The sequence below is a fragment of the Helianthus annuus genome, chromosome 16 (genome assembly GCF_002127325.2).
Source record: "Helianthus annuus cultivar XRQ/B chromosome 16, HanXRQr2.0-SUNRISE, whole genome shotgun sequence".
NCBI lineage: Eukaryota > Viridiplantae > Streptophyta > Magnoliopsida > Asterales > Asteraceae > Helianthus > Helianthus annuus.
Window position 1 is genome coordinate 163,618,457 of NC_035448.2, and position 10,079 is coordinate 163,628,535.

Consider the following 10,079-nt stretch of genomic DNA (forward strand, 5'->3'; position numbering starts at 1 on the left):
GATTTGTATTCGATTCGAGTAATCAAATTCGAATAGAATACTAATCGATAATTTTCAATTCGATTCGATTCGAAATTCGAATTCAATTTATATATAATTTTTTTAATATTTGTATATACATACACAAATATATATACACACACATATATAACTTCTAAACTTGGCCAAAATATGAACAAAATCCATAAGTGATAAGTTTATTATTCATAATATTAACAAACCTACTTAGTGACAAATAGCCCAAATTACTTATTTCTAAATTTTTACCTAACTTAAATCACTACAAGTAACCAACCTATCTTCTAAATTTCGGAGTTTTGACATATTGATAGTTAATTAATTTTCAAATTATTATATTTTATGTTGAAAGTAAAATAATTTATTGTTTAGGGTGAATTTGAATTAAATCGAATTTATTCAAATTCAGTTCAAATTCGAATTCGAGTTTCAAATATTAATTGAATCGAATCGAATAAGAATTCAGGTAAAAAATTAAAAAATATTTGATTCGAATATTTCAAAAATTCGTTATTTGATTCGATGAACACCCCTAATTCTGAATCTTTCGTATTGAGCGAAAATTTAATTCTTCAATTGATAAATAAACTTAAATAACTAATCTAACTAGTTTAAACAAAATCTAAAATTAAATTAATACTAAAATGGATATTTATATAAGAGTAAATTACAAGTTTTCTCCTTTATGTTAATATCTATTTCCAGGTGCTGTCTTTTAGCGCTAATGTTGACAAGTTTTATGCTTAACATTTAAAAATCATGCACCTTATGTTCTTTAGCCATAACCTAGTTAATTTTTTTGGTTAAATCTGATTACACAAGGGTAGTTTAGTCTTTTTACACATTGATTAAATATATTTTATTTTAACAAAAACAAGTTTAGATTTAAAAAAACCAACAAAAACAAAAGCTAATAAGTTCTCATCCCCTGCTCTCTCTTTAACTACCTTTGCTTCACCTCCATTTCCAACCCACCACCCACCACTACACAACCAGACACCACCCCCAATTGTTACCACTTTACACTACCATCAACACCATCGCTGCAACCATAAGCATTCATCATTTACAACCACCACCATTGTTCATAAAAAAGAACCCACTGTTCATCATCCCCACCGTCCACCAAAACACAACCAATACACTATCTTCATCTAAGCAAAATCCAGCCATCACCATGTTTGCGGCTTATAATTACAGCCATTTTCATCGGTCTTTGTTGCTATCACCACCATCACTACGGTAAACCACCAACCCATCACCAACAGACCACCACGCTACCCCTTTACTTCTGTAAATAGAAAATCAAACTCGTGGTTCATAGAACTGACCACGGATTCCACATTCAACACATATTAGAGAGGAAATCAGACTTACCTGAAATCGTAGTTTATGGGATTTGTGTTGCCACCAGTCAAAACCCTAAATCACCACCCCCTCTCTCTATACGTGTCTGTCGTTGCACCAAGCTGCTGCTAGAAACATTGTTCATAGCAAAACCTGTAAAATTTCGTTCAAATGTGGTGTCTGAAGGTCTTCTAGTGTTTTGTTTTAAAGGGGCAAAATTGGGGTTAAAGAGGATTTTGTTGACGAATTTGAAGCCACTTCATTAGGGTTTGAAGAAGGTGGTTGACGAAAGTGAAGGTTTTGGTGTATTATTTCATGGTGGTGGCTAGAATGTGATGGTTTTGGTGGGTGGAGGTAGGAGGAAAATGGGTGAGAAAGATGACAGAGAATGATATATATATATATATATATATATATATATATATATATATATATATATATATATATAGCTAAAGTGTAAAATACAAATACGCTTATCGTACGATACGTACGCGATCATCCCAGTCGTTCGATCAGGTGCGGATCTGGTGCGAATTCAATACATATCGCATGTGAAAAAATGGTTAGCATGGGGTAGTGTGAAAAATGGCATGGGGTGTGTAGATGGACAAAATCGCATGTGGAATATTGAATATCGCATGTGAAAAAATGGCAGCATGGGTAATGTGAAAAATGGCATGGGGTGTGTAGAATCGCATGTGGAAGATTGAATATCGCATGTGAAAAAATGGCTAGCATGGGATAATGTGAAAAATTGCATGGGGTGTGTAGAATCGCATGTGGAAGATTGAATATCGCATGTGAAAAAATGGCTAGCATGGGGTAATGTGAAAAATGGCATGGGGTGTGTAGATGGACAAAATCGCATGTGGAAGATTGAATTCGAAAAGTTCGTACAGTTCGCATGGAGGTATGAAATCGCATGGGAGATGAAGATCTGACGGCTGGGGTTATCGCGTACGTAATGTACGATAAGCCCTATTGTACGTTAACCGGCCTCTATATATATATATATATATATATATATATATATTTGTATTTGTTTTTTTGTTTAATAAATTGATGATGTATTTTTGAGTTTTTACACAGTTAGTCCTTGGATAGATGAAATGAAAAAAAAACTAAACAGTCAGATTTAACTTAAAAATCTAACTGAGTTAGGGATAAATAACATAATGTGTAGAATTTTGAAATGTTAAGTACAAAGCTTTTCAACTTTAACGCCAAAAGACACCGTCTTAAAAGGATGTTAATATAAGTGACAAAACTTGTAATTTACTCTTTATATAATAACAAATGATGAAGGGCTTATGAATAGTGTTTTTTTCTTTTGTTTTTATGGTTTTTTCACTTTAGTAGCTTATTTGTTTTCTTTTTTTTTCTTTTGTCTTATATAGTTTTATACTTTTTGGTTTTCTTGTTTTTTTTATTAACTAGATTTACAACCCGCTGCAACGCGGCGGGGATCCTTTAGTTATAACTAAGTCGATTTAAGACGCGCACGTTATGTTGAACCTGTCAAACGGGAAAAAATAGACGATGTAAAAACATTCACCCACACACGCACGTTGCGTCGTGTTAACTCATAAAATTTAGAACGAAACGTAAAAACGTTAAACTAAAGATGCACGTTCCAATGTGTTAAGTCACAAAATTTAGAATGAAGCATAAAGCGAAAAATTTGCAGAAAACAAAAACTATAAAGGACCAAAGCTGAGAGTAAAAAAAAGGTGTGAGGATAGATTGCAAAAGATAAAAAGTTTTGTGTTAAAAGTAAAAAAACAAATAGTTTTGGATTAAAAGTAATTCATGAAATACTTTCGGGTGAAAAGTAAAAAAATCAATTTTTTTTTAAAAACCCCCAAAAGCCAAGGTTTTAACAACAATATGCATAACCATTTTTTGTTTGAAAAAACCCACCAAAGTCAAGATTACCACACATAAGTAAAAAAAATCAAAGTGGTTAAATTGCAAAAGATGGAAACTTTTGAATTAGAAGTGAAAAATCAAATTAATCAAACGGGTTAAATTGTATAAGATAGAAACTTTTGAATTAGAAGTGAAAAATCAAATTAATCAAAAGGGTTAAATTACCAAAGATTAAAACTTTAAACTTAAATTGTCAAAGATTAAAATTTTAGGGTTAAAAAGGAAACAAAGATTAAACTTTAAACTTAAATTGTTAAAGATTAAAACTTTAGAGTTAAAAAGGAAAGTTCTAGTTTTTTTTTTTTTTTTGAAAAACTCACTAAGCACATGTTACAACACATGTATGCATATTCAACTTGCTTATTTATAAAGATTAAGACTTTAAACTTAAATTGTCAAATATTAAAACTTTAGGGTTAAAAAGGAAACAAAGATTAAACTTTAAACTTAAATTGTTAAAGATTAAAACTTTAGGGTTAAAAAAGAAAGTTCTAGTTTTTTTTTTTTTTTTTTTTTTTTTGAAAAACACCCCAAGCACAAGTTACAACCAAGGTAAGCCTAAACTTGTTGCTTCTTTATATGATTTTAATTTAATATCATTGAAACTAGTATTGAAATTAGCCTTTATTAATCTTCGCTTTCATGGTTTTCAATGAATAGAGCCTATAACGACTAAGTTACGTTGCGTAGCACGAGGGGAAAACGATCAAACTCTCGCTGCGTAACACTATGGGGAAAACCTATTTTTATTTTTTAATTGGTATTATCGGAATTGGTATCAATATTCGCATTTTATGGTTGCCGATAAGTCGGGTCGATAACGAACAAAGTCACATCACGTAAAAATAGGGAAAATCGATCAACCTCCCGCCGCTAGCGCGAGGGAGAAGCTCGGTATTGATATTCGCTTTTATGGTTTTCGATGAGTCGATGCGATAATGATCAAATTCACGCCGCGTAGCAGGGGGGAAACAATCAAACTCCCGCCGTGTAACGCGGTGGTAAAAACCTTTTTTCCGTTTTTTTCAATTGATATTATCAGAACCGCAATATTCGCTTTTATCGATATTTGCTTTTATGGTGTCTAATGACTCATGCTAATAACAATCAAAGTCATGCCCCGTACCACAGAGAAAAACGATTAAACTCCCGTTACGTAGCACATGTTTATCCCATTTGCTTTTTATACTTTTGGTTTCCTGGCGCCAGAGGCTGTGGATTTACTTGGTAGGGTTTAAAGGGTGATGCATAGTAATGTTATAACTCCGCGTAGTTTTTTTAAAAGACTTAGTTTTGCTATTTAAAAAGGGGTAGCAGCGCAGCTTGTTGCCGTTTACCATCTATCTTGATGTAAATACTTGGATATATTTAAAATTACGTTAAACTATAATATAATAAAGCTAATATATGACTATTATGTAAATTACCGAAAGATAATGGATGTTTACTAGAAAAAACATGTCCAACCAATAATTACAGTTGTATTAGGGACGTAATATATAAACAAACTTTCACTTCCATAGTCAAAGAATCAAATCCTCAATAATTTTCACTTCCATAGTCAAAGAATCAAAGCCTCAATAATTGCTATCCTCCACGGTTCCACCATACCAACACTTTCAAAAAAAGAAACGGCCACCGGGCCATCAGATTAAGAAAGACCCATTTTAGTTTCGATAAAGCCGTTTATTATTATTACTAGTAACCACCACAAGTGGCCTAGTGGTGGAGTGACTTGGGTTCTCCAATGGAGATCCAAGTTCAATTCCCATTAGTGCTACTTTGGTGGCCACCGACACCCGCTTTAAAGCCGGACCGAGGACACTCGAGGTCTCGGGTTCGAAACATGTTTCTTACCCCTCTTTGATGGCTATGGGTATTTGCCGCCAGGAATCCTTGTCGGGTGGTGAACTGGGAAGGGAGATCCCTTCCGCGGTCAGGGGTACCGTGCAACTACCCCTTTTTTTTAGTATTAAGCCACTGCATTGCAGCGGTTGTAAAACTGTGTCAAGTAGTACCAATGTTATACCACTGTCAGCGACCACCAACACCGGAAAAGTTCGTAAAAACAAATTAAATAAGAACGAAAAAAATAACGCCGAGCGAAAAGAAGACGTAAAATCTTTGAATCACGAATGCTCGTTGCAGAGAAATTAAACCGAAACGTAAAACATAAAAAAAAACTAAGTCAATCCATGACCCGCGCGTCGGTCAAACTTGTTAAACGGAGAAAAATAGATTTGCTGCGACGGACCAGTCAGACGGGAAAAAAAATATATGGAAAAATTGTTGAACCCCACACGCACGTTGCGGTGCATTAACTCACAAAATTTAGAACCAAACGAAAAACTTGGGAAAGATGATAAGTTTGGTGGAACAAAATTGAAAATAAAAAAGAGTTGTGGTTAAATTGCAAAAGATGAAAAACTTTGGGTTAAAAGTAAAAAAATAAAGAGTGTAAATTGAAAAAGTTGAAGTTATTTATTAATCTTAGATAAAGATAAGGATAAAAATAAATGATATCTATATATTAGTTATTAATATTAATATTAAAAGAAATTTATTAAATAATCTATACTATATAATATAATAAAAGAAACCACTTTATGGATACTTGTCATTATATTAGGTTATCTTTTACAGATAATTATTATTTTAGTTTAATATATTCTAATTAATTATAGATATCATCCTACTAAATATTATTTAGTTTAATATATTATATTATAGATAATCCTCCTATTAAATATTATTAGTTTAATATCTTATGGATAAATGTTATTAGTTTAATTTTAGTAAGTTTTATATATTCATAAATCTTAAGTATAAAACGACTTATTTCACTCTTCCTATTTAGACCATGCACATTTACTTTGTTATTTCACTTTACTCCACATTTAGACCATATACTCTACTTTAGTTCAATTTCTTTATAGTCTCTTCGGTTAACTTTATACTCGATATTTTATATCCACCTCCCTTTTTGTAGTGTTGTTTGTCACATTTGTAGCGTTGATTATGGATCCATGATATGAAAACAAATTATGTTATCGATTGAAACAATCGATGATGTGAACATCTATATCTATATCTATATCTATACTATATAGTTAAAGAAACCAATATGTGACACGTGTCATTCATTGGAGGCACCTATTTTGGGGGTTTTCCGCCTTTCTTTTATATTTATTATTTAGTATATAAATTAGATTTTTTACTATTATTAGCGTTTTTATTATTTATCAAATATATTGATTACTTAAAATTTATATATAAGACTTTATCCAAAATTATATTTAATTAATACACCATTAATTCAAAATTATATTTATTTAATATACTATAAATCTAAAATTACATTTATTCAACTCGTGTAATAAATAGAGTTCTAAAGATTTAACTTTTTTATTATTTGGTATATAAATTACAATACACGAGGTTCTTAAAAATATAATATTTTTTATTATTTAATATATAAAATTACATTTATTCAACCCGTGTAATAAATGAGGTTTTTAAAGATATATTGTTTTATTATTTAGTATGTAAAATAACATTTTTTTCAACCCGTGTAATACACGGGGTAATAATCTAGTTATACATAAAATTAATAAGGTTGAAAGAGAGAATACCATGTGACATTATTTGGAGTCTTTTATTATAAGTTAAATTATTATTATTATTATTGTTATTGTTATTGTTATTGTTATTGTTATTGTTTTTGTTATTGTTATTGTTATTGTTATTGTTCTTCTTCTTCTTCTTCTTCTTCTTCTTCTTCTTCTTCTTCTTCTTCTTCTTATTATTATTATTATTATTATTATTATTATTATTATTATTATTATTATTATTATTATTATTATTATTATTATTCCAATCGACAAATATCATTATTATTATGACCTATCATTGATATAGTGGTTCTCATATTATATATAATATACGAGTTTTAAAATGATCCTAATCCATATTGATTCTCATATTACATAAAATATATGAATTTTAAAATGATCCTAATCGTGTGCATGTCTTGATATCCATCAAATTTAACCCACAATTATCAAGGTGAGTGTTTAATTGGGTTAAACACGTCTCAGTTGTTCAATGAGTGACGAGTCCAACCTAAACTCATGAAATGTTACCGAGGTTGGATCTTAAATTTATCTATACTAAGCTGCTCGGTGTGGGGCTCGTTTCCGGGGCGTCCAGGTGCGGCGACGGGCCGGAACACCGTCCCGATGGGTCGTCCCCGTCGCAACCGTCCAGGCCAAGACGGGCAAGGCGCTCCACTTCTTCACACACACACACACAGATATATATATATATATATATATATATATATATATATAAGGTAGGGTTCTAGAGTGAACACTAGGTTGAAAGTGAACTCTGTGAACTAATCTGGGTTGTTGGTTTACATCTTCTTGAGATTTTATTACAATGGTAAGGTGGTAAATATGATGTATTATTTTCTCTATAAAATTAATGTAAAAATGGTATTTTTGTACTTACCCACACCAAATTATTTAAAGCCGGGAGACTGAATAGCTTCCTTTTATTCTTAAAGTTTTCAAAACACCAATATGTCGCATATTCAGTTATAATAGCCCTAGGTTTCATTTTTTAATCAAATCATCGTTTCCGGATGTTGGTATTTCAAAACACTAATATGATGTATTATTTTCTCTATAAAATTAATGTGAAAAGGGTATGTTCAAACGTTAACAAGCATCGTGATCGAATAATGGCTGAAGCAGTTGAATATGAAAAGGGGAAAAAAGTTTTAGTTAGCACGTTTCAGTTTTTGACAATAATATACATTTGATGGTATGTTGTTAGATGTTCCTGGATGTTGGTATTTTGTTTAATTTTAGTATTTTGTTTTGAATTGGGAAAACAGAACTTAGATTCGGTATGGTATGTTTGTTTGTTTGGTTTAACGCACATTATGGAACTTGTGTATGATGTTTTAAAATGAAGCGTCGTTTACCGTCTTGTGAGCAACGTAAAGTAGCTATTTTTTTAAATTGATATACACTTGTGTATGTCTTATACATACAAATGGTTTTTATGTTCTGCATCATTGAATCTGATATATCTATGTTTTGAAATTCAAACAATTTTGGCGTTTGTTCCTTGTGTTATATACTATTCAACCTTAGACAAATGTGTACAGTTGTGTAGATTATAGAAATCTACTCCGATTAGTAAAATATGATATACCAGCTGTTTAAAAACGTACATATGTGCATAAAGTTTGAAACCGTTATCTTGTTTTAAATAGCAATAATGTATGTATAGTAGGAAATTTATATTATGTATAATATCTAATAGTAGGGTAGGGATAGTATACATTAATTCAGAAGTGTGAGAAGTGTATTATAACACTATACATAACAGTATATAACACCATATAAACACCGTATAACACTATGTAACACCATATAAACACCGTATAACACTATATAACAATATATAACACTATACATCTATCATAGACATGCTATCAGACAAAATATAGTGTTATATTTGTTATATAGTGTTATATAGTGTTACATAGTGTTATATGGTGTTACATAGTGTTATACGGTGTTTATATGATGTTATATAGTGTTATATATAGTGTTATAATACACTTCTCACACTTCTGAATTAATGTAGAGGATCCTCTACCTCTAATAGTATGTAACAATATTATATATAATATGAATAGTATCTAGTAGTAAGTAGCAAATGTCTGGACAATAAAAATTGAACAAATAAAATCTCAAAGAGTGATAAAAACTTTCAATCAACATTCGCTCAGAAAAAGGAAAAAGCGACGTAGAAAAAGTGCAAGATTTTTAACAAAAAAATCTATATCCACTATTGACAAATTGAATACATTTCGGTCAATCACGAATGGCCTTCTAAACCGTATTTAGCAATCAATAAGTGTCACCAATTCTCAAACATTTATGGTTTTGAGATAAACGTTCCAAACAATCTTGTGAAATTTTTGCTTGATTTATGTGTTCATCTTGTCGTTACCCTTCATCTACATATACAAAAAATGCAAAGATTTTTAATAGACTATCACGTGATACACTTGTGTACACTAGAATGTCGGTAAATGTATACATGTGTATCTTTTTTATTAAATGGTATAATCTGTTTTTTACACATGTCTGCAACGTAACGATATTATAAGAAAGGACGTTTGTAAGCTATACCTTAGTCGACAGCTTTTGGATAATGTGGCACATACATAGTCTTTGAATAGACTTATCAAATACTTTGCCTATTGCTTAATTCATGGCATAATCTTGATCTGTTAATACCAAAAGGGGTTGTTTTCCGTTATGTGCCTCAAGAAAAATTTAAAGAAGCCACGTGTATGACTCAATGGTCTCGTTATGCAGCAGCCCAGCTCCAAAAATCGTGCACTTTTTGTGATGGTCAACTCCAGTAAAAGGGACAAAAATCATATCATACCTATTCGAAAGAAAAGGTTTCGTTACCTGCTAACTAAAAATAAAATGAAATTATAAAGTGAATTTATGTCACACATATTGGTGTGATACGTTGCATCGAACGCCAAAACATCACCAAATGCTTCGTAGTTTGATTTAGAAACACCATCACACCAAAATATTAACCGAAGTTCCGTATCAACAATATGGGTCTTAAATGTGTAATTTTCTTTGTTTTCACGTCGTGCTTTGAATTTGTCAAGTATCATTTGCGCGTCTCTATCACCTATAAAATCTCGGATATCGTGCCTGCAAATTTTGTAGTCCGCAACC

The 10,079-nt window shown here is 31.1% G+C and overlaps 1 long non-coding RNA gene across 1 annotated transcript; it reads right to left on the reverse strand.

The window, feature by feature from the left end:
- Nucleotides 1–862: 862 nt before the first annotated feature.
- On the reverse strand, nt 863–1,746 carry LOC118488490. The gene is made up of 2 exons (XR_004885028.1): nt 1,396–1,746; nt 863–1,309 (listed from the first exon to the last, which is right to left on the reverse strand). It is a non-coding gene; the product is annotated as an uncharacterized LOC118488490 (long non-coding RNA).
- Between the last annotated feature and the right edge of the window lie 8,333 nt (nt 1,747–10,079).